Source organism: Psammomys obesus, unplaced genomic scaffold, assembly GCF_907164565.1.
Source record: "Psammomys obesus unplaced genomic scaffold, mPsaObe1.curated_primary_1811, whole genome shotgun sequence".
NCBI lineage: Eukaryota > Metazoa > Chordata > Mammalia > Rodentia > Muridae > Psammomys > Psammomys obesus.
In genome coordinates, this window is record NW_026596101.1 from 19,785,091 (window position 1) to 19,808,931 (window position 23,841).

Here is a 23,841-nt window from a genome sequence, read left to right on the forward strand (position 1 = left end):
ACACACACACACACACACACACACACACACACACACACACACACGCTGCCTGAGCAAGGCTGCTCTCCAGCTCTCTTCATCAGAAAAGGTGTGTGCTTCAGGGCTTCTAATTACCAGCTTTCTGCCTCCTAACTCTCAGCCTTGGAGAACCCTCTCAGCAGGAGAGCCATGTACCACAGACACTCTGCTCCACCCACTGAATGACCTGATGTCATTATTCCAAATTGAAAGTCACTCCAACTCCAGCAGGAATGAGTATCTTGCCACCCCAAGCCCTTTTGGAGTTACCACCTTAGACACTGCCCTTCTGCATCTCACCAGAAGAAGGATGACCTGGTCCTCTAATGTGTTCCCAGTTTGCTTTGCGGGACCCTACATGTGAAATCCACCCTTACATAAAAATAAAATAAACAAAAAGAAGGTGTTTGCTGCTAGCTAATGTTTCCACTGCCTTGAAAGCAGGCCTGCTGCAGTCCCTCAGTGGTGATTCTCTAAGCCACATGGAAATACCTCTGGGGTGTTTGTAAAGTACAGCAAACCGTTGCTTTTGGGTTCCTTTGTAAGTAGACTTGCTATTCCAGGTAATAATGTGAGTGTGCCGGGGTCAATCCTAATTTAGTCACATTGATTATTCCTCCTGACTGCCCCACGAATGACTGCGATAGTCCACCTCAAATTGTATGTGAGTCGAAAAGAAGAGCTGGCCAGAGGTGGTGGATTAAAAAGAAAATTTGTGTGTGTGTGTGTGTGTGTGTGTGTGTGTGTGTGTGTGTGTGTGTAGGGTGGAGTCTGTAGAGAATCCATTAGGCGGGGGAAAAGATATTTTTTTTCTTGCCAATGGAAGGACAGAATATCTTCCCAATCTCAAAAAGGCATGGTGCCCTTTTGATGCTAAGAATTTATAAAAGATAGCAACACTGGGCAAACAAGGTCACCTTCATCTTTGAGCTTGGACTGGACAGAGACCTTGCTCTATCATTTCTTAGCTGTGTGGTTTTTGAGCTTTAAATGGAAAAACAGTCACCCATCTCATAGCACGCATGAGATACATCAGTTTTATGGCTGTAGAGTTGCGCCAGGATAGCCCTCCAGACAACTGTTCGAATGGTGAACCAGGTTGTTCTGTGTTTATTCCATTAGAAAGAGGGCCAGAATCATCCTCCCTCAGAAAACAGAATGTATCCACAACATGAGCCTAAGTGTGGCCTGTGATAGCACATTGCTTTCAGAATGGTCTGGACCAGAACAGAGAGTACAGCTCATCAAAAACACTAAGAAAATGACAGGTGCTATTTACTAGTTATAAGTAATTTGATTATGAGCTAAAATTAAGCTTTACTGCTGCCTTATTTCAAAGTAAACTCAACAGTGTCATTTCTTTGTTATTTCCACTTCCATTTCTAAGTTTGTGGCAACTCTGTGTGATGACCAAGAGATCCCTTTCCCTTACTGTGTGTCCTGAAAACCATGTTTATCTCCTACTCCACCCTGTCTAAGGCCTCATGGAAGAGGGCAAGTGCTCCTTCTGGGAGTGTGGATAGCATGCCTTGAGAAGGCTGGAGTGGCTGGGGACACTTAGGGCCATGCCCCGTGCCTGTGATCTCATAAAAAGAAGAGCTGCTACCCAGCTCTTACGTGCCTGGTGATGAGGCAGCTGGCTACAGAATGCTAGCCTGGACTTCGGTTGTAACTGAGTAGGGTCTAAGGAGGCTTGGCAGGGGGATAAATCAGGGGCTACAGTGTTGCCTTGCTTTGGCCTTTGAAGTGATAGGAGGAGGGGTAGGGGCTAGGGAAGCAGGAGAGAGCCTGGGATGAGGGAGAGGAAGAGACTTTGGAAGGGAAGAGAAGGGAGGAGGTAGCTGTGGAGTAGCTTGGAAGCACCACACTTGGCTCCTGCCAGACTTTTAGGTTCCCTACCTCCCACTTATGCAGCCAGAGCCCGACTGCCTCATCTGAAGCATCTGAAGAAATGCTAACCGCATCCTCTGTGTGTCTGCTCCACTCTGTTCCAGCCAGCCATGTTTTCTGGACAAGCATCATGGGTGCACTGCTGAGCAAGAGCTCCAGGGATTGCCTTGCTGCAATTAGGAGCCTGTATAAGAAGGTGGAAGGGGATGGGAGTGGTCAGCATTCCTCAGGCTGTCCCTGCTTGGTGGCAGGGGTCATGGAGGATGCCTTGCTGTGCCTGCAATATATTCAGAGCCAGCATGCTATCCTCCTTGTGTCTGTTTCCTGTTCCTACCTTTCCCACTTCCCTGGCTTGCTGCTATTTGGGAAGGGTTGGTTTACTCCAACCCTCAAGGAGCCTGTAATCTGGATATCTCTGAGAATGGTGCTTGCCCAAGGCTGAGTGCAGCTGGAGAAAACAGGCTGAAAACTGGGAGGATCTTTTGTGCAGAGTCCTATGGTAGAGCCATCTCTCCCCCCTGGCCTCTGGAGATCCCTAGCATAGGAAGAGGGAGAATGAGGGGACCACACTTCCCAGGCCCCCTATACCAGTGTCTTCACTTTGAGACAGGAGGTTGCTCTGAGGCGGAGAGAGCTAGCTTTTACCTGGGATGCCCCCAAGTGCCCTGTAGCTCCAGTTTCCATGGTTTCCCTGCCCACTCACAGGAAGTATAACTCTTACATGCCTGTCTGCCAGGAGCAGTTTCCTCCCAGCCGCCAGAGTGGAACCACATCCTGGGCTGTGTGAGTTCATGCTTGGGTTAGGAGATTAATTGGGAGTTTTAGAGTCTCTGATGACTCCGCCTACTCCTCAATTGAACACTGCCCAAACTTTGCTCCTATGGTCATTGGTCGTACTGGTTTGACATTTCTACAGTGTGTGGTATTTGAGCACCAGGCTTTGTCCTGAGATCCAATGTGAAATAAACCTCATGCTCATGATTCTGTTATGGAGTACCTCAGTATATAGGCCGGGTTCTGTTTTCAGTTCTTGACCTCTGTTAGCACTTTTGATACCCATAGCCAACAAGGATGTTATTTGCAGTCAGCAAATAACAGAAGCACAATGAAATGTTTCTGTTGAACACAGCTTCCATGTACCATGTTTGTTTGGGTTAGGCTGAAGCAGTTGAGATCCTTGCCTGTCCAGATGTGCTCAGTGAAACTTCTCCAGGACTGTATCTACCACCAACTTCAGAGTCAGATGTGGTTGAGTCCTGGATCTAATTTCCCCGAATTTAAGTTGATCTTACATAAACCCTTTAAGATGTGATACGGGGCAATAGATATACGAGTGACCAGGTAATGTGAACTAAATTAACAACCCAGTGTCCTATCATTAGAGCAGCGGAGACCACGGACATTGACATTCAGCTTCTCCCACTTAGTAAGTGAGGGAGTGAATGGACTTGGCAAAGGAGCCACACTTCACCAAGTCTCATTTTTCAAATCTTTAAAGTGATTTGATTTGGGTAGAGAATGGACCCGACACCCTTGGCATAGGACCTGGCACATAGTAAGCACTAAGTTAAGCTTGGTAACACGGGGTTCCAATTTCAGCACTAGGAGGCTGAAGCAGGAGGCTTGAATCTTTTCTGGGCTCTCAAAAGAAAAGGAAAATCAGACAGTTCCCACACTCCCCACCCCCTTAAAAAGAAGGTTGATGGACTTGCTTTGCAAGTGAGTGTAGCCTCCTGTGTTTGGTAAGCATTTCTTTGGTTCTGTGGATTTGAGGTTCTTCCGTACTCCTTCACTGCAGTTTACCTTAGATCTCCTCTAATTGTCTGCTTCCATGCACGCATTAGACATGTGTAACATGTGCCTCTGTCCTGTGTATATATGCTTTAAAATGTTACATTGTTAATCATGCATGCCACAAGAGCTAATATTATGCCATATTTGTGCTCTGGTTTTGGCTGAACCATTGAAAATAACTTGCGGACATGAGTCTACCTCCCCTTCGTCTGCCTTTTTGCTGATTTTCTTGTTACTTTGGGCCAGGTGGCAGCTATTTTCTTCCTCATAGCTTTACCCAGAGTGACACACTGGATTTTAAAGGCATGCCCATCTTAAAAGCTGCTCTGGATTTTCAGTATTTGTCCACTTCTAAGGTTTGAGTCTTAAACTCTATCCAGTTGGCCATGCTGGTAAACTGTACCTGTTACTGCTCCAGCCCTTAAAGACCAGACCTTCTGGGCCAGATAGGATTAATGAAAACGACAGGGCAGGGGCTGATGGTATATATATCGGTGAAGACACATATATCGGTGAAGAACTTACAAACCATCGGCTGCTTAATCAATGAAATCATCCCTTGACGTTTTGTTTCCATTGCTTATTATTATACAGAATGCAGATCATGGAACTTACCCCTCAGATTTCTTCCGTTTCCTGTTCTGAGTCCTCCCTCCCTCTGTTCTCTCTTTTATTTTATTTTTCATTTGATGGTCTAGGACTCAAACCCAGGGGCTTTCAGAGGCCTATTAAGCAAACCATCACTGAGTGCCAGCCAGCCATTTATCTCTGAGTGTTCCAGCAGCATGCATTTGGGAGTTAGCCTCGTACTGTGGGTGATGTACGAATGTTGCTGAGTAACATAGAGATGGGTCTGGGGAAAAAAAACATAACAAATCATACAGTCCTTCCTTCCTTCCTTCCTTTCTTTTTTTGAGATTGTAATTTAATTACAACATCTGTACCTTCCCTATGTTCCCTCCAAACCCTGCCATATACCCCTGCCCACACATCTTGAAATTCATGGGCTCTTTTTCGTTATTGTTATTGCACGCATAAATGTGTTTTTATAGACATACGTATCCCTAAACATTACCCGCTGAGTCTATGTAATGTTACTTGTATGTATGTTTTCAGGACTGACCATTTGGCCCTGGACAACTAGTTGTGGTGTGTTCTTCTCTAGGGAGGACCTCCGCTTATGCTCGTAGCTTTACTCACTTTGTCTATGGCTCTTTGTGTAAGGTTGAGGCCTTATGAGGCTTTTCTCCATCCAGTTTGGCATGTTCTTTGATGTCATCTTTGCTCAGCTCACCTTGGACAGTCAAGTTCGAGAGACTTTATAGATAAAGCTACTAATGTTACTAGGAGATATCAATTTCACAGGAAAGTTCCTGATCCCCTGACTCTTAAGTCTTTCCTTTACCTCTTCCCCAGTGTTCCCTGAACCTTAGGTGAAGGACTATTTTGTAGATGTACCATTGGGATTGGGCTCCACGAGTCTGCATTTTGATTGGCTGTGGTTTTCTGCAATGGTCTCTGTTGCAAACATAAGAGGTAAAGAGTACACTCCCCTTTGGGTTATTAAGGACAAATGTTTATAGATTTGTTATTAGTGATTATGCTGGCCTAGGAAATTAGTGGTTGTAGATTCTCCCTCAATAACCATGATTTCACTAGCGCTAAGCAGCTAGCTAGGTTTATAGGCGTGGTTTCCCTTTTGCTGAGCAGCCATTCTTTTATGTTGGCCGTCTTTATTTCATTTCCAGGCTCTTCATAATGGCTAATTGCCATCTCACTGTGAAATGAGTTTAGCACAGTCAAGACACGAAGTTGACCAGAACACCAAAAGTGACCCACATCCTCCTGCCCGGGCTGTACAAGTGACTACTGTGCCTGCCTTTTACACTTGTGCTTTTGCATTGTTTAGCTGGGTTCAGGTGAAGTGTCTTTACAATATGCAATCCTCAGATTGCATATCTACTTCCTAATAGCATGCAGACTAGAGAGAAGCCCTAATGCTTTGAGCTGTTCCCCAAATCATCTCAAATTATGTAATATAGTCAGGCGAAGTAGCATATATCTTTAATCCCAGCACTAATGGTCTTTGAAACACTTGGCACTTAGTTATTCGCAAACAAAAGAACTGGGAGTTTTAGACCATTAGGAACAGGCGAGCAGCTAGACAAGGCAGCCATGGAGACTGTGTATCATGGAGAACTATGGAGTGCCTCAAGAAGAGGCCTCGGTGGGATCAGGGCCGATATCAAGTAATTTTGTTTATCTGTTTGTTTTTGAGACAAGGTCTCATCATGTAGTTCTGGCTATCCTAGAACTTAGTCTGTAGACCAAGCTGGCCTTGAACTCACAGAGATACATCTGCCTTTGCCTTGGAGTAGTTGGTGCCCATTCCGCCATCTTGTCATCTTGTGTGTGTGTGTACTGAGATATATATAATGAAGTGGCAATCATTCATTAGAGGTATTCTAGAAAGCACAGGCTTTTGAAAATGAGGGAGAAAATTCTTAATTCTATAATCTATCAATAACCACAATGGGCATTCTATAATAGCTATAGCTCCCTTAATTATCTACAACTGATTCTGTAACTGCCAGTAGCTATTGATTCATGATAAAGTGCTGTCTTTATACTTTTATATCCTCTTCTTTTTACATAATATATCAACATATCATGACTGTTGAGTGTTCTGTTTTTCTCAAATACATATATTTGGTTACTGAATAGTATCTTCTCATGAGGACAGAAAGTTCATTAATTACCTACAAGGATATGTTCTTTTCCATTAATTCACTTTTTTCTCCTTCCTTCCATCCTTCCTTCTTTGAACGAGAAGCCATGTATCACTATAAAGCCCAGGCAGGCCTTGAACTTGACACCTTCTTCCTCAGCCATGTGACCACCATGCCTGGAAGTTTCTCCTTTTTAAATAACTGTGAAAAATATTGTTGTGTTTTAATGTCCATTCAGATTTCTGGTTATTTCTCTAGATAGATTTCCTAGAGGAGTACAGACACTGTCTTCAGTGCTTGGGACCAATGGCCTTTGCATCTGTGAAGGTGTTTTAGTGCTGAGCTGCATTCCTAGCTCTTGGGCATTTTGAGATAGGACCTTATTGTTTAGCTCAGAATGGTGTCACACTCACGATTCCACTGCCTTCACCTGATCAGAGGCATTTAAAAAAAAAACATTCCTGATTTGTGTTGCTTGAGTGTCTTTAAACAGTCAAAAAAGCCCAACAACAACCAAATGCTTTTGTTGTTTGCCCTTCGGAGACTAAGGAACACTCAGGACTTTTGTGGGATTGCTGCTGTTAATTCCGAAGATGGGAGGAGAAAGACCTTAGACCCAAATCATCAAAACCAAATTAATCAAGGCAAGCAATTAATTAAAGAAAGTTTTTGTGTGTGTATGCGTGTGTATACATGGGCTACCTCCCAGTAAGACAGGTTTGAAGAGGTCTGTACTGGATGTGAAGAAGACCAGGCTTTTATAGCTCAGGGGTAGGGGCTTTCCAAATGGGGGATTTGTCAGGCAAATGGCGGAGTCACAGGAGCAGAACATAAGCATAACAAGTTAGTACTGTCAACTTCCTGAAACAAAGACACGGGTGCAAGGTTGGCGCACCAGGTAGTCATCGTTGGCCATAGAACATTTTGTAACAAAGGTCGGCTGGCAAGATGGTCATAAACGACTTTTAAATCAAAGATGTGATTGCCATTCTTGGAACAGGCAAATACAGAACCATTTGTAGTGAAGTTACAGGCGGGGCACAGTGCAGTCCTCGATGAACAAAGACTTAATCATAAACAGGAATGAACCGAGTTTGTTTTTACTATGGGATGGCTTTTAAGCCTAAGGTGGAGGCAGGCTGGTTCTTAACCAGGAAGCTAAGCCCTACCTTGCTGCTGCTCCTGCGCATCTATCCTCCCTTCTCACAGCAGCCTGGGTATTGTGTCCCTTGAAGAAGAAGGGAGAGAGACAGTTATCTGTAAAAGTGTGATTGTACACTGCCAATGAACTCTGGATAGATGAAATCCTGTGAGGGGCAGATCTGAAGGGCCTTTACCTCTCTGCTGCTCTCAGGCAGCTTCTTGAAATGCACTATCAAGTCAGTGTTTGTTGACCAAAAAAAGTGATAATTCTGTTTTAGATCAATACCTACAATATAAAAACTTCCTGTCACATAGCTAGAGATATAGTGCAGTTGGTAGAGTGCTTGTACAGCATGCACAGAGCCTTGAATTCAGCCTCTAACCCTGCATGCATCATGATTGATGGAACATCTCTAATTCCAGGGAATGTAGAGACAATCATGATTCAAGGTTATCATTTGCTACAGAGTGAGTTTGAGGCCAACCTGAGCTACGTGAAACCCTGCCTCCTAAACAGAAACACATGATCCTTTTAATTATAATACAGCTTTTTGTTTGTTTTCAAAACAAAAAATATATAGCTCTTTATAGTTTTTAGGTTTCTGTCCTATGATGGAATCCTATGGCATTCTTTTTCTGCTGGGCATTGGTTTCGGTACTGTGGGTATAGCCGTAAGCTTCACCCAATTCCATTATGAAGAAAGAATATAGATCTTGATCTCATACGGAACAACAAAATCCTGAAAGGCAAAGGTATGAATCAGGAAACCAAGGCTCGGGACTGATGAGATGGCTCAGTGGTTAAGAGCATTGACTGCTCTTACAGAGGATCTGGGTTCAATTCCCAGCACCCACATGGTGGTTCACAGCCACCTGTAACTCCAGTTCCAGGGCATCTAGCATAGTGTTCTGGCCTCCTTGTGCACCAAGCATGTACCCGTTGCATTCATCTATGTCTAGATCAAACACTCATACACAGAAAAAATAAATGTTAGAAAAGAATGGCTCCTAGCAAATTATCAAGGCTGGTCTCATCCACAACAGTGAGTGCAAGACCAGCTTGGTCTGCATTAGGTACCGTTTTCTCAAAAAAAATAAAAGAAAATAAAAAAAGTAGTATGTAAAATGCTAGTGGTGACACATACGTCAGTGGAACATAATAAAGCTATGTGAGCTGACAGAGAATAAAGGGCACATTGCTATTTTAGATAAAGTGGTCTAGAAGCAAATATAAATTAAGAAATCCGCCGTTGGTTGTGATCATTAGCTTAGCTGCCGAATGTCTGGGTTGCCCTGGTGTGTGGTCTCTGACTTCCCTCTGAGCCTATCTGATTGCTACACACTTTCAGTGTGTGATTTGATCACATCTTTCCATCGATTCCCGAGGAAGCAGAGATGCATGTCCTCCTTGAGTGAGTGTGCAGGGAGGGGGAGCTGCTGCCCTAGCAGCAGAGCTGCTTTGTTTAAAGCCCGGTACAGCACCTTGGCAGTGACTGAGACATCTGTCCAGGGTTACTCCTCTTTAGGAGTAACCCTCCTAACCTTTCCTTCCTAAGCCTGGAAGGGAAAACACACTTGACGAAGTACTGATGAAACAACGTTAATGAGACAGACACCATTGGTGTATATGCTGTGTTTCTTATATTATGAGCCACCTGTTATGTCTGCAGAAAATGTTCCATGCGGGGCATCTGCTTCTCGTGCTAACTAGCTGCACACAGCCTGCCCAAAGCAGGGAGAGCCAGCTCCGTTGCGTTTCCAGCAGCCTGCAAAGCTAGGCCCTGCTTTTCATCCCAGGTTGTGCTGCAGAGTTACTTACCATATGTTTCCTTAACACTCCTGCTATTGAGCACATATGCTTTGGACCATGGTCACAAATGCAGATGCAGGTGAAAAGGGCACAGCCTCCCCGGGGGGTGGTATTCTTGTTCCCTCAAGAATGGTATATTCCTTTCAGATGGCTCCTTGGCAGCATTTGGAGACAGTTGATTTCCTATTTGGTGGTAGTTTCTGTGTGTACGTATCTGTCTTGTTTCCTTAAGGAGAGAGAGACAGACAGAGAAGAGAGAGAGGTGGAGGGAGGGAGAGAAAGTGGCTGGTCTTGGTGTCTGGGTTCATCTGTCTTGGACATAAATTGATCTGGGGCTGTCTAGTTAGATGAGAATTACAGTCTGTAGCAGATCTTACTGATTGAAGAGAATCACATTGATGCTGTGATTAACATTTTAGTCCAATTACACACTTCTTTTAGAAGCCTTAATATTTTATCTGCTGTATTTCTGAGAGTATCACGTGTTATGTGTCTCCCTCTACGTGATTGATTTCTGAACATATGCTTCTTTCAGAAAGTACTTGTCACACAGGAGAAATGTTTTAGGATTCAAGATGGGGAAAGATCAGAAGACGGGTGCTGTGTGCCCTTCATCCTGACTGACGGATAGTCTTTGGGCTTGAACCTCATAAAGCATTATTCCTAGCAGTGGTGCTTATTGTCTGTTTTGAATCCATTACTTCCCTGGTTCTCAGCGGTGTCTCCCGATTTTGACCCATGTGTGAGGGTGCAAATGGTCCAACCTTTGCTGTGACAGAAACTTTCCTTTCACTTCATACTCTAGTGATTCTGCAGCAAAAGAAGCGGATCTGCAGAGTTATTCTGGAAACGTCTGGATTTCATAGCAATCCCTCGAATTTTGCTTTTCTTACAATGTGTAGCCTTAGAAGACTTTCATCTAGAATCCCCCATCTTCACTGCTTCCGTCTCCTGTCTTCCTCTCTCCCACTAGTTGAACATGCAGCTCTGGGGAGAGGCAGGTGGATAGTCCAGTTTATAGAGAATTGTGAGCATACAACAGTGGCTTGATGTGCCGGACACTGTAAGAAGCTGTCAAACATGCTGGCATGGTAGGGTCTGTGCCCTCTTAAAAGGATTGAGCATGGCTTTCACAGGAAAAACAAAAACAAAAACAAAAACGAAACTATCAGTAGAAATTTATTGGAAAGAAGAGAGCAAAGGCCCATTGGCATCACTGTATGTGGCCGATTTGTCAGGGGCCATGGGAGCTGGAGACACAGCTCCTCCATGCTGTTCCCACCAAGAGTCTGGAAGCTCTCTTTAGAGGCTTCTGCTTTGGCGAAGCCAGAACTCCTGGCCTCATCACAAAAAAAGAATTTCAGAATGAGTCAGCATACTCATTTCATTTACCTTGGATGAAGCAAAGTTGAATCTAGCGTAGATTTAAATGTAGACTAAATTAGGGAGGGAGAGAGATACCTTGGCAAACTGCACACACACCGAGCCATGGCTTAAGGTTCTCAGAAGAGTCAAGAAGTTGGGCATGCTGTGGTGAAGGCCAGTAACCCAGCATCTGGAAGACCGGGGAGTGGTGAAGGAAATCAGTGGTTCAAGGTCAGCTTTGCTTAACTGCATTGCAAGTTCAAGGCAGAGACAACACTGACTTTTGTACGTTGACATAGCTATGTGTGCCATTTGGGTAGCCTCTGAAGTTACATTGGTAGGAGTGTCTAAGAAATGCCAGGTTTTTCTTTTTTCTCTCTCTTCGTTATTCTCCCACTTTCTATATTTTTCTTTTTCTCCCTGCCCCCCTCCCTTCCTTCCTCTTGCCTTCTCCAATGAGTGAGGCCATAGGGTCACTCTAGAGGATCGTTAGACAGGATCTCAGGCTGTTGAGATAGAAGCATGCACTGACAGGACTAAAGTAGTCTCACTATACTGATCACAGGGGATTAAGGCATGTTTTTATTATAAAGAATGTTCACAATCTTCTTTGTGAGATTCTTACAAAGGAGTAAAATTAAATTCAAAGGCCATACCCTGTTTGAGACTTCAACTAGACTGGAGGTTAGGGCTCCTTTCTTGATCCCTTTAATTTCTCCTGTCTTTCTGCCCTGCCTCATACTTGTAGACAATACCTAGGGTTTAAATACATGGCATCCACACCTAACGTTAGAGAAAGTGGCTTGTGGGCCATTGTGTGAAGCCAGAGTGTGGCAAGCCTGTGCTCTCCTCCGCAACACCCTCATCTCACTTGCGGCTCTTTCCAGGAATCCTAATTCATTCTGATCATAGAAAAAAAATACAAAAAACAAACAAACAAAAAAACTCAGTGCTTGCTTGGTAAGAACAAAAGGACACTGTCTAGGCATGTGCCAGACCTAGGTTCCCAGAGCACATTAGCGATTTACCCCTGTGCCTCTGCTTTGTTTTCAGATGTGTCGATATTATTCCAAGCACATCTCTGGTAGAAATGCATTGTTTTTATCAGCTCTACATCCCAAGCCTTAACCATAAGTTTGTTTTTTTTTTTTCTTTTTCTGTGTTTACAACTCAAATCCTGCAATTGAATGCAGCCAGATTATCTGGGCCATGTGGCCACTCCACAGAGCACAGACTAGAGACTAAATGGTGCTGGGCAAGGTCAGGCTTACTTGGCCCTCAGGACCTGGAAGCTGGTTGTAGGAATCCAGACCATAGAGGCTAGAGTGGGATGCATTATTTGTAATATGAACCTTTTGTAAACCCCAAGATCCTTTTGATTCCACCCATCTTTGTAAGGGTTGTAAAGAAGCCAAACAAATCTCATCATCATGTTTCATAGATGCCTTCAGAAGAGGGTCCTTCTGTCCTTTAGTTATCCGCAGCCTGAAAATATTCAATGGAAAATTCATGTGCCCCCCCCCCCCCCCCCCCCCGGAGTAGCATGCTCTGACGTGTCTCCTTTGTCATGCTTTGTAGCAGCTACCTTGTAAATCACTCCTTGTTGCAGTATATCCATCCTGTAGGCCATAATCAGCAGTTAGTCACTTTAGAGCTAGTGTGTTAGATTTACTGTGAATGGACTTTGCTGCTTGTAAGGGAACATTACTTAGTAATGACCTCAAAAATAGTATTAATAGCACTGACAACTGGGATATGACAAAGAGAAGCCCAGAGGTATTTCTCTCAAATAGGTAAATATTCTTGGCTTAATAAGGAAGAGAAGAAATCATATATTGAGAATGTAGGGCTCTACAATACAGTAAAAATTTTGGAATCAGACCCTATTTACATATTATAGTTATAAGTGTTCTGTTTCATTATTATTAACTATTGATTTTTATTATATTAATATAAATATTAATATTCATTGTCTAATGGAGACATTAAACTTTATCATGTTAATTTTAGGCATTTCTGGGTGCCGTAGACCATATCCTATGTTGATAAGGAGGAACTTCAGACAAAACCACTTCTCTTGTCATTTAAATCCAGTATGATCCTCATCTCATGGTGTGCAGGAAGTGCTGTGAGTAGGGTTAAAAGTGACTCCACCTTCACACATCTCACCTGAGAAACAGTTAGGACAACAGCAATAACCTCTAGTGCTGATGCCAGCCTATGTGTACACAACAGACACAAAATCAGCAGCACCTGACTGCCAAAAGGTCAAGAGAGACCTCAACTACTGCAGTCCTTACTATTGGGGTCCCCTTCATGGAGGTGCAGAGCTCCCGGAACCCTCAGCAGGAATTCAGGCCCTGGCTAGCTTTTCCATTTCTTTTTGACGTTGTCCTCCTGGCTTTGAGCATCTCACCAAGTGGGTACAATTCTAACACTCAGTGTGTATTCTTAAAAATCCCACATGGTCCTTGGATCTAAGCCAACTTCCTCAGCTGCTGTTTAACCAAAGCAGCAGCAATCAGGATGGTTTTGACTACAAGCTGTCATGAAAAAATATCTTGTGGTGTCATAATTAAGACAAGTGATTACCTAACTGATATCTATTTTAAGAAATATTAATTTTCATTTTTCCAAATGTAGACTTTGGTTTTTTTTTTTTTTCTATCTTTGTATCACCCACTCAAACTTCAATGCATAAAATATCTTCCTGCTGGGTGAGTGATGGGATTTGACTGTCATTGATCGTTTCATTCCATTGGACAAGAAACGGGGGAACACTGGAAGTCTTTCCATATTGGGAAGGTCGGTCTTGAGGATGGTTTTCCTTGGGTTAAAAATACTTACATGCCTCAAGGCATGTGGTAGAGTCTATTTCTTATTCTTTTCCTCGAACAAAACTTCCCGTGGAGCTTGTGAAGCCTCCTTCTATTGCTTCCGTTCCTGGCGTCGTGCAGCTAGAAGTGTTCTTCAGATCTGGAGCTCACCTGACGTCTTTCTCAGATGGAGAAGGGGGTCCTTACACATCTTCAGAGTTAACAATGATCTTCTCCTGAGAAGATGTTTCCTTTGAAGAGCTGTTCATTCGCAGGCTTTTAGAAAGGGAGAAAATTGTTTTAATGACCTGTTATTAGAAATATCCACTATCATCAGACTTATTTTCATCTTTCAAATCCTTTTCAAATTCGTGGGAAGAAGTGACAGTAACCTCCCCTGGGGAACGAGAACAGCATGGAGAAGAAGCTGGCCTGGGCTGACTTCTCCTGCCAGCCGTATTCAATTTTGCCAGGGTTATTTTTGCCCTTGGCAGTCTTCTTCCTCCCTAATTGCAGGGCCATATGGTGCTTTGTGGTCACACACACACACACACACACACACACACACACACACACACACACACGTTGACCCCCCCCCCCCCCAATTCAATTTCTGTCTTCTGTTGCACAAATTACCTGCCACAATGCTCAGGGGCAGCAGACTCAGTCTCAGAGTTCTCCAGCTCTTAAACATGGGGGCCTGAAGCCTCCCACAGATGACTCCTCAATGAATAGGAGTAAAGCACATTGGATAAGATATAGTGAAGACTGAGATTTGGAGGCAGCCAGGCATGGATTCAAACCCTGGCACATACTGGCCATCTTCATCAGTCTTAATAACAGCACAGTAAACATTTGCCAGGGTCCTGCTTTATATCAGTGTTTCCAGCACTGTGAGCTTACTTTCTGCTCTCCTGTATTTATCATGCTTGTTCTCAAGAAACTATAGCTAGGGGCACTTGTGCATGTCAAATAGCTTAGGCCAGTTTCTAACTAGTCTGTCCAAATCTACACTCCAAGATACTGTCTCACGTGCCTTCTTTTCCTACTGATTTCATTATTTATTTATTTCTTGTTTTGTGTGCATTGGTATTTTGCTTGCACACATGTCTGTGTGCAGGTGTCAGATACCCTAGAAGAGGAGTTACAGACAGTTGTGAGCTACCATGTACCAGGTACTGGGAATTGAATCACAGTCTTCTAGAAGATCAGCCAGGGCTTTTAACTGCTGAGCCACATCTCCAGCTATATCTCAAGTGTCTTACTGTGTTTACATGTGGTGTGTGTTTGAGTGTGTTTATGTCGGGGGGGGGGGAGTGAGTGCGCACTTGTGTGCACACACACGTGGAAGCCAGAGGTCAGTGCCAGGTGTCTTCCTCAGTTGCTCTCAGCCTTATTTTTTTTATTACATTTATTTACTTATTTGTGTGTGTGAATGGGTGTGTGCATGTCACAGTGTATATATGGACGTCAGAAGATGACTGGGAAGAGTTTTTCTCTCCTTCTACCGTGTGGGTCCCAAGGGTCAACTCTGTCTGTGAGGCTTGTCTGTGAGCACCTTTACCTGTTGAGCTTCCTCACTGGCCCTCCAGCTTACTCTTTAAGGCAGGGTCTCTCACTGAATGGAGCTCACTGATTTAGCTAGACCGGGGGCCAGGGAGGGGCGCAGGGGCAGCAAGCTCCAGCCATCTTCCTGTCTTCACCTTTTCCAGGACTATGCCCAACTTTAAATGGTGCTGGAGAGTGAAACTCAGGTTTTCATGCTCACACAGCAAGCACTTCACCAACTGAGTCATTCCTGAATGAATTATTAAATTGACTTTTTCAGTGTATCCTGAAAAGCATAGTCTTTCTTTTTTTTAGAAGTTACAGTGTGCTGTCAGTAGATTCCATGTGCCAGGAATCCAGGGACAGCTCAGCTGGGCAATTCTGGCTTAGAGAGTTTGGGCAACTTTCTTTTTGTTTTTCCTCATAAACTTGCAATGGAGCTGCCATTCTTCAGTGATCCCAAGGTTTTTCCATGGCTAGAGAACCCCTTCCAATGTCAGAATATTAAATTTTCAAAAGCAGTGCAAGCCTCATGGGTGATTGGAGGTCATTGTGGGCAGGATTGTGTTGGATGTATCTAACGCTTGGGGTGGTGTCATAACATTTTTCAAGTTTCATTTTCATTGATCTTAAGTGATATTAAACCAAGAGCAGGTCTTCCCCACATGGAAAATTCCTTTTCAAATGCTCTGAGACTATTTTGATAGAGATGTCCTAGGAGCTGTCTCCTGAGGGAACATTTGGTCTTGTTAAAGAGACTATGTACATATGAACCTCTCAGAGGGCTTTTCAAAGAGTCTTGCATGTTACACCCTTAGAATCTCTGGATTCTGGAACAGGGTTTTGAGAGACTGATATTTTGATGACAGAATTTTTTAACAAGTAGACATTTGGAAATTGTATTTTGGAATTTGTTAATATTGTATGATAGCAGAAACACTGAAAAGTTGTTGTAGTGTGGCACAAAACTGGGCTCAAGCCATGAAAATAATGAATTAGAGTCTGAGCAGTTAAGCATACACAGAGAAAAGTTTATTAATGTGCTGCTTCCTCCTTGAACACTGAGTGTCCTGCCTGTAAACATGGATGGCAATATTGCCCCTGTGAAGCTTCTGGGGCCAGTGGCCATTGACATCACCTCCTTTTATCACTGTTTCTTCAGGGTCCTCTACAGAGTCTCTGCCCAGGTAGGTACTCAAGACATCGCGGGCTGAACTAAGTCAAATAGTATGGAAGATGTACAAAACCACTCACAGAGTAGACATGTAGGCTGTGAGTGCCAGAAACCATTCTAGGTGCTGTGGAGGGGGCACCCCAACTCCCAACCTATGTTGACCCATCACTGGAAGGAGACACACAGTAAGGAAGAAGAGGAATATGCACCTGTGCTACTACATGCTGCAAAGGAAGCTTACAGACATGTAGAGAGACTGGGCGGGGGTGAGGTGTCCTACTGAACCACAGACTTTGTGGTACGATAGAGGAGAGGCAGATCGATGGAAAAGAGCAGCCATCCAGGGACCTGTCTGCCAGGTAAAGGGGAGAAAACTCAAAGAACCTGGACCAGGATAGCAGTGTAGACTAACTACCCCCTCGTAGACTGAACACCTTGTTGCTGGCACTGTAGGTTCATGGTCACCTGCACATAGATTCATTCTCTACTTGCATTGCCCCCACTGCCCGCGGCTCCTTCTCACTTGTTGCTTTGCATCCTCTCCTATCCCCTCTTTCTTTCTTTCCTTCTCAGCTCTTGTACCCCAAACTTGCTATGTAGATGAGAATGATATGAAACTGCTGATAGGCCTCCGCCTCCTGAAGATGATTAAAGATTCGCAGCACCACACCTGGTTCATGCAGTGTTTAGGTTCAAACCCAGGGCTTTGCACATGCTAGGGTAGCACTGTACCAGCTGAGCTAAATTTCTAGCCCTGCTTCGTAATTTTTAAAAAATGCCATGCTTCAGGTCTGCGCCACTGTGCTTGCACAGAAGCCATTCTGATGTAAGAAGAGTTAGAAAACCAGGTGCCTTCGCTGCCAAAGGCCTTTCCCTGAAGGGCACGCCTAATCCTTGTGCATCTTATTGGTTAGACTGTAATACCTTGGCTGTATAGCTGCAAAGCAGGCTACAAAAGTAGTTTCTGTTCCAGTGTTTGATATGGCTCTGGGAATTAGAGCCCTCTTGCTAAGAAGGGATGAGAGAAGAGCATTGACAATTCAGGCCACAGGCAGCAAGGGTGATGATTTGGATGTGTTCAAGGCCACTGTTTCTAGAAAGGAAGCCAAAGAGGAAATGCAGAAGGCTTGGGGCGTAGGGCAGGGCGCTGTTATGGTTTTGCTTTTATTTTAATCTTTAAATGAATTATGCATAATCCTTTTAAAAATGTGTGTAACACATGTCCATATATACATGCCAGGGGTACACGTGTGCAGGTCAGAGGATCACTTGCCAAGCCAATTCTTTCTTTGCACTAAGTGAGCCCCAGGAATGGACTCCGGATTGTTAGCGTGGTGCCAAGCATCTTTATCTGTAGCGTCATCTTGCCAACCCCCTGTGAGGGTCTTAAGAGCTCTCTTAGTGAAAAGCTATTGAACATTAAGTAGAAACCCATGTTTCTGAGTACTATGGTAAGGGTAGGAGCATATACAGGCTTGTCGGAGTTGCTGGTGGCAGGACACTGGGCCTGGTTGGTAAGCCAGAGAGTGAGGAGTGGCCAGGTTTACAGTACACATTAAACACAAGGCAGTAAAGGAACCACTCGGCTCAGCTGCTGAAGCGTGTGCTCATACCTGAGTGTAGCCTAAAGAAAGAAGCCTTAGGACGACACTGGTGGGTTTCAATCCTGCCTCCTCCAGTTTCTAGGTCCAGCCGGGCACCTATACTTTAGGGCTGGAGAGTCATGTTAATTTCATTATTTTTATAAAGAAACAATAGTAAGCTAAGTTGCAATAACAATTATTATGAATCAATTTTACAACTTTGATTTTGGAATAGTTTAGGAGCCATAGAAGCAGATACAGTGAAGCGGGTTTCTATTTATCCTTCTCTCAGCTCTCCCGCCAGCTTGTGATGTGTTTTGAGCATGCTCAAACATGCTGTTATTAACATCTTTTTTTTTTTTAAGTGTATTTATTTATTTTTTTATTTTTTTATTTTTTTTTGCTAAACCTTCAGAAGATATTTCTTTTTTTTTTTTAATTTTTTTATTTTTATTTTATTTTTCTTTTTCGTTACATTTTGTTAACGCTGTGTCCCAGCTGTATCCCGCTCCCTCATTCCCTCCCCAACCCCACACTCCCTCCCTGGTCTCCTCCCTGCCCCTTTCCAAGTCCCCTGATAGGGGAGGACCTCCTCTCCTTTCATCTGACCCTGTTTTATCAGGTATCTTCAGGGCTGGCTGCAAAATGTTATTAACATCTTATTAACTCTAAGATGCTCACACAATTCTAAGTGGAACTGTCATGTGGGTTGTTGGCTAACAGACAAATGTATTGCTCAGGAACAACTGTGACAGCAGACTTGACATTCTTCATCGTATCCATGTGAGGCCATGGATCTGCACTGGAAAAGGGAAGTTGATTCCCCCCCCCCCCCCCGCGAGTTGTGGGATTCCTGGATTTAGTATAGGAAGAAAAATGCAGCTAATGCTCAGAATTGATTGAGGAGAACTGTCACTAATAGCCTTACCTGTGAGCTGGGCATTGTTGGGCACTTCGTAAGGGGCTAAGCCTTTCTGTTCTCAGCGCAAATTAAAGGCGTGACACTTAGCATCTCAGTTTTCAGAAGCTGCAGTCAGTTGAGTGTCGAGGCTGGTGTGCTGTATGCCCTCGTGCAGGAATCTTAGGATGCAAGAGAGGACAGAGTCCATCCTGACATGGATAGCGGTGGTGACAATATGGCAAGTGACATCTAAAACGGCCCTCTGAACACTCCCTTTTTTGACTTAGCCTTATAGATGGCTGTTATTGGCCTTGCTACAGGTCTCCACTGTATCTGTGCCATATGCTGGATCCTCCTTATTTGCTCATTGCTCAAACATTTAGTGAACACATAGTGGAGGCCGGCGTTCTCACACATCTGTGCGAATACATAAACATGGAAAATGTGGATATGACTTGATGTTGATTAACAGTTGGGCAGTTAGGATGGCATTAACAAAAGAAATATGGCAAGGACAACCGTAGCATACATTTGCTATTATAGGTGGTATGCATAACTATTAATAATTTATGTCTATATATCTGAGCTTGTGTGTGTGTGTGTGTGTGTGTGTAAATGTCTGAGGTGTGTCCAACCCTTGGCCTATGGAATACATGTGGCCAAAGAGAGTTATGCATGTGGGCTGACATAGAATTCTTAAATTACTTAAAACATTAATGAGCTGATTTTGAGGGCAGATGGGTAATCTGATTGCACAGATCTTGAGCATCAACATTGGGGATAGTATCACAATGTTAAAAACTTTGAACCTGTCTGACTCTAGTCTACTTTTAGGTATATGTGCAAAACAATTGAGAATAGACATTCAACAAAGATCTCATGAATGTTCATAGCCAAACACTATTCACTGGATCTGGAAGGTATAAACAGCCTAAATGACTATCAACTAATTGATGGATAAACAAATTGTATTACATCTATGTAAAAGAATACTGTTTAGTCATGAAAAGTATTGAAGGGCATGTTTCATGTTGGACAAATCTGGAAAATGTGGAAAATGTCAAGCACAAAGAACCTCTAATTTGTGATTGAATTTATGTGGAAGATACAGGTTATGCAAAGCTAAATTAGGTGAGCCTAGAAGTTGGAGGAACGGGGGAGCATGGTATGGATTCTTAATGGGTTTTGCTGATGAAATGGGCACAGACTGGGTAGTGATGATGGCTGGGAAGCATTGTCTATATGGTGTCACTGAGTCACACATTTGAAACAGTTATTTTTTTGCATTTATTTATTTATTTGTTATCACAATTATGAAATTGGTCTGTTCAAGACCTGTTTCTTACAGGCTGGGATCAATTCTGTAGTGTAGAAACGTATATATGCCAGGTAGACATGAGTTAGCAGCAGTGTTTCTAAAGGCAGAATGACGCCGGTGCAGTGACCAAGTTTCCCTGTGGGAAGAAAGCAGAGAAGTGGCAACTGATACATGGAGGGCGTTTGCTCTCTGCCAGCCCCAAGCAGAGAGCTTAGCTAGATTATCAAATTTAAATGGCCCAGCAGCCTTTGTGGTGAGTGGCGCTTTCCTCACACTGTAGAATTAGTAATTGAGATGCAGGTGGCTCTGTAACCTGTCCAGCATCCTGTGGAGAAGTAGTGTTTGTGAGCACCAGGTCCATTGGCCGTTCTGCTCTGAGGGAGCTGCTACACTTCTTGAATTTAGCACTGAGATGGATTTTGCAGTGTTAGGTGAGTTTGTATCCATTGACTTGGAGTAAAAGAAAAGTGACTCAAAAATAAGGGACTTCTGTCCACTTGATGAAGCGATGTTCCATTCTTTTGAAGCCTTCAGGTTTTCATTCCTGTAGATGACAGCATTGGAGCAAGGATTAAATAAACACATTTTTATTAACCTATCTTCTTTTTGTTTTTTATGTATATATTTAAGTGTGTATAAATGGGCCATGGAATATATGTGGAGGTCAGGACAACCTAGGCGTATCATCCCTCATCCCCCAACTTGTTTGAGTCAGGGTCTCTAGTTACCTTTGTAGGACTAGCTGCTCTACAAGCTTTGAGGAATTCTCTTGTCTTCACCTCCGATCTTACCATAGAAGCACGAAGATTACAGATGCAAACTACAACACTAGGATTTAAATACTGTTCTAGTTTACCACTCTGCTGTGATAAACACCAAAAGCAACTTGGGGAGAAACTGATTAATTTCATCTTACAACTTCAGGGAAGTCAGGACAGGAACTGGTGCAGTGACCAGGGAAGAGTGCTGTCAAAAGAACTTGTATTCATTTGCCTTGGAAGCTTATTTGCCTCCCTCTGCTAACCTAGACCTAATCCCGGAAGGTTTTATCCTCCACACAATGTTTTTAGAGGCTAAAATGTTTTTAGCCTCTGAGACTTACTGTGTAATAAGCTCACCCTTTCTTGTTCTTTCTGAGCTCTAGGCTGGCTGGTTCAACTCAGCTGTTCTGGCTCAAACTCCTCTCCCAGCTGACTTATTCAATATGGCTTTTCTCTCTGCCCCTGAATTGCTCTGCTTGGCCTCAAAGTATCTCCAGCAATCTGCTCTAATCGCTTGGCTCCTCATTCTCTGGCTTTGAACTCAGATCTGCTTCCCTCTGTCTCCTGGATTAAAAGCGTGTTTGTATTCCAGCCAGAGCACACAGACCTAAAAGATCTTTGGGTGTGATCTCTTGGTAGCCAGGTTACAGGGACCTAGAAGGTCCTTGGATGTGATCTCTTAGCCGAAACAGCCATGTTCTGAATTACAATTCCTCCACAGAATGCTGCTTTCTGGCTGGCTTGTCTGAGGGCTGTTATATAGCACAGGACCCAGCCTAGGTTTAGCACTGCTTCCTGTAAGCGGGGTCCTCCCTCATCCATCTATATCAAGACTATGCCCCACACATGTTCCTCCAGGCCAATCTGATGGAGGCAAATACCCTCAAGATTCCTTCACTTCCTAGGTGTCTGAAGTTTGTGTCATGTTGTCAAAAGCTAGCCAGCACATGGGCTCCAGGGATTCAGACTGAGGTCCTCACACTTGCATGGCAAGTGCTTTACTCACTGAGCTGTCTCCGTTGAACTTACTGCCCTCTAAAATCTTGGTATTGTTTCAGGTGTCTCCAAAAAAGGTAAACCATAAAAGATATTAATGTAGGGATCGATATTCCATTTTCTGTGAGACTGCCAGTTGGCACTTGCAATCTCTTTAAACTACAATTAACTTTGAGAATCCCACTGTGGGTGTGTAGATGTGAGGCCCCACCATGTCTGTGTTGCGGTATGCCATGCTCAGGAAGCAGAGAAAAGGCTTCTGCTTCTTTAAAGGGTGGCAAAGGGGTGTGGCTTTTCCTCTGATGTTTCTATCCCAAAGCATTAAGTTTGGGTGGTGATTAATAAACCTGGACAGTAGCCTGAAGAAGAAGAGAGTGCATAGGCTGTCTGATCGCCGGAACAGAACAGCTCTTTCAAATACTTAAAATTCTCTCTCTTTTGCTGTATGCATGCATTATAGTCTCAAATCCAGACCTTAAAATTCTTTTTTATTCTCTGGATCCCACCTGCTGGTGGCATTTGAAGGTCTCAGAACGTAATGTTGATGATTGGTAGTAAAGCTAGGAGGTGGGTGTTTGATGGCTGTTTACTTTTTTAACCTTTCAAAGATTGTGGGAATATTGACTCACCAATTAATCCACACTGTCAGTTGCAAGAATGCCCCTGTCAGAGTGTTGAAAGAGCCAGGATTCTGTGGAAGGTAGCTTGGAGACTCCCTCATGTTATTCTTCATTCATTTGAAGTGATTAAAAGGAAGGTCAAGTACAGCTGTCTGGGCACAGGGGAGAATTGGGCTTTTCTATTGGCAAGCAACTCCAGATATGCACTGGATGTTAGTGGAGTAATGTGAAGCAAATGTCCACAAAGAGGAGTGTCTGTTATTGAATTCTTGTTTTGATGCTGTCATAATGGCAGTTGCCACACCTGTAAACTAGTTTACATGCTGATAGCACAACCTGGACAGCATGGGAGCATAGTTACCACATACTATTTTGTTGCTAGGACAAATGAAGCTTTTGCTAGAGGTGTGCTTATGGGACCCTCCCTGACTTTGTACATTTCAGATGAATTACACGCAGGAAGTAGTCATTCTAGTGATGCCCCATTTGTTTTATAGGCAATAATTCGCAAGCTACCTTAATTTGACAATGATTTTTGGCGAAAGAAATGGTGGGCAAGAGCAGCAACACCTTCACAGTGAAATGAACAATAAGAAGGGGGGGGCACAGAAAAGGAAATGAAACAATCTGATAATTACCCTTGCTGAAGAGTGCCTAACAAATATTGTCTGTTCATAGCTTTGCTACAAGCATTGAATGTAAGATCAGGTTTTTTTTTTTAACTAATTATATAGATCAAAAGATTCTCTCTTGTTTTTGCAAAGATTAGGAAGCCCTTTGTTCCCAAACATCACATTTTTTTAAAGTACTTTGAACTCCTTTTGACTGAGGTTTGGTGGCATTACTGTAATTCCCAAGACAGTAAGTGATGAGGGCAGGATTTGGGGACATAGTGATCCAGTAAATCCTAACACAGCACGGGAATAGATTTCCATCACTGAGTTCGAGGTTGTAATTAGACACATTCTGCTGGTAGAGAATTGACAGGGCGGTTGTTTCATCCTTTTGTCTCTTTCCATACATTGTAGATGCTCTCAATAACTGTTATTGGAGCACTGCGTGATATAATCTAAGAAGTTCATTCATTCATTTCAGACAGTCGCTCACTGGAAGTATCGATGTCCTTCAGTTTCACTGTCTTTGAAGCTGAGTTAGAGGTCCCAGTAGGTCATCCTTCTGAGCAGCATATTTAGATTTCTCGGATGACTTTGATTCTATGGTGAGAACAGAATTGTTGAGAATCCCTGAATTTACCCTAGTTCCACGGGTCTAAAAGACATTTGGCATTGCAAGTGTTAGGTCAGTATTTCCCTGCAGGTACCATAGATACTGTGCTTTCTGAGAGAGGAAAAGGCGATGGAAGCCCCACTGAGAA

At 43.5% G+C, this 23,841-nt stretch overlaps 1 protein-coding gene across 22 annotated transcripts in view; it reads left to right on the plus strand.

Annotated features, from left to right (window-relative positions):
• The window catches only part of Magi1 (membrane associated guanylate kinase, WW and PDZ domain containing 1), a 605,088-nt gene that overhangs the window by 438,736 nt on the left and 142,511 nt on the right, over positions 1-23,841 (plus strand). The window lies entirely within an intron of this gene.